Source organism: Rattus norvegicus, chromosome 4 (assembly GCF_021556685.1).
Source record: "Rattus norvegicus strain SHRSP/BbbUtx chromosome 4, alternate assembly SHRSP_T2T, whole genome shotgun sequence".
NCBI classification, from domain to species: domain Eukaryota; kingdom Metazoa; phylum Chordata; class Mammalia; order Rodentia; family Muridae; genus Rattus; species Rattus norvegicus.
The window spans coordinates 166,243,233-166,245,206 of record NC_141537.1 but is presented as its reverse complement, the minus strand read 5'-3'; positions in this window follow the sequence as shown (position 1 = coordinate 166,245,206).

Genomic DNA, 1,974 nt, shown 5'->3' with positions numbered 1-1,974 from the left:
CTGTAGGGAAAACAGAGAGACAATTTGGAAGATTTTGGGAATGTTCTCTGGACTCTTACTGGACAGAGCAGAGGATATCTTCCTTCCCTCTGGATACAAGATAGATCCTCTGATGCATACCCCAAAGCCTGTAGGAATTTGTCATATTTGTTTGCATAAACTCACACAGAACTAAATAAAGAACCCTAACAAACAGTTTGAATATTTCTTTATGTGTAGAATAACTCATCTTAATTGAAAGCACAATGAAGAGCTAGACTTTCTTTCATCCACCTAATTCCCTTCTGGCTAGGACTTCTGGAGCAAGCTGAGCTGCTCTGTCAAGCCTGCTTTACCATTGAGACCTATGTTTTCCACCCATTAGTCTGCCTGCTTTCATCAGATCTGTCACTGCTGAGCAGATCTGCAGATTCTCATCCACAAAGACCTGTAGATTCAGAATCGTACAACACAAGGATACTTATCAGATGCCTGCCACACCAGTAAAATTTTCTCTCAGTATATCAGAAGCAATAAAGAGAGATAGAAATAGAAGTAATAAATAAAACGTAAACTTAGAGAATCTTGAAGTTGAAAAATCTAGGGAAGAGGACAGGAAGAACAGATACAATCATCACTACCAGAGTACAGAAGATGGATGAGAGAATCTGTGGGGTAGAACTACAAAAAAAATGTTGTTATATCAATCAAAGAAAAAGTTAACTCTAAACATTTCCTTACAGAATACATCCAGGAAATCTGGAATACCACAGAAAGTACTAACTTGTGGATAATATGAATAGAAGGAAGTTGAGTGTCCTAGCTCCGAGTCCTGGAAAGTATTTTCAATGAATCATAGAAAAAAAATGCTAACCTAAAGAGATGTCTGTAATTATACAAATGCCTATAGAATACCAGTTTGATGGGACCAGAAAATATAATCTTCCTTCCATATAAGAACCGTAATCCAAAATCTTCAGAACAAAGAAAGAATATTAAAAGAAGTAAGGGTAAAAGGATCTAGTAACATACAAAGGCAGATCTATCAGAATTACAAAGAAATCCTGAACAGAGTCTCTAAAACCCAGGAGGGACTGGACAGACATGTTGCAACATCTAAAAATCCAGAGCCCAACATAGACTATAATACCCCTCAAAACTCTCAATCACCATAGACAGAGAAAACAAGCTATGTCTAGAGAAATCCAAATTCAAAGACTATATATCCACCAATCAAGCACTACAGAAAATACTGGACCAACCCAATGAGGATAACTACCAGAAAACACAGGAAATAAGCAACTTTGTACCCGCAAAAACAAGAAAAGGACAGAGCAGCACACACACGCACACACACAAACACTAACTCCACTCACTGGCCCTTAATATCTCTCAATTTCAATGGACTCAATTCCCCAATAAAGATTCAGTCTAAATGAGTGGTTGGAAAAGCATCCATGATTCTGCCACATACAAGAAACATACCTCAGAAATTAAGATAGACCTAACGTCAGAGTAAATGGATGGAAAACCTGTGCCCATCTGAAGTTCTAGCTCTCCCCACCAAGGGATTTGGCTGCAGGGAGCTGTTTGACTGGGCGCGTTCAGATCTAGATGCAGTCTGGTTCATAGGGCTCCTGCAGCTTGACTGCCCCTCTCTTCCTGTACCCAGATGCTCTATACAGTCTCCTCTTGGGACAGGGATGTGGGCATAGGTGGGCAGAACTGGCAGTCTCTCCTGGACTGCAGTCTCAGGATTGCCCACACTTTTGGGAGATCAGCTCTCTCTCCCATAATGTTTGAGAGCAGGGAGCTGTGGGCCATGATCAGTGAGGTTTGGGCATCAGCTAGAAACTGGAAGTGTCTGTTCCCAGAGGAATTTTGTCTTTGTGTGTCCTTAGTCCACCAGGCAGGTCACTTGGAGCAGAAAAGTTGGTCTTACCTCTGGTCTCAGTTCTGAAGTCACTCCACGGAGCTGGGTTTCAGCTCTCTTTG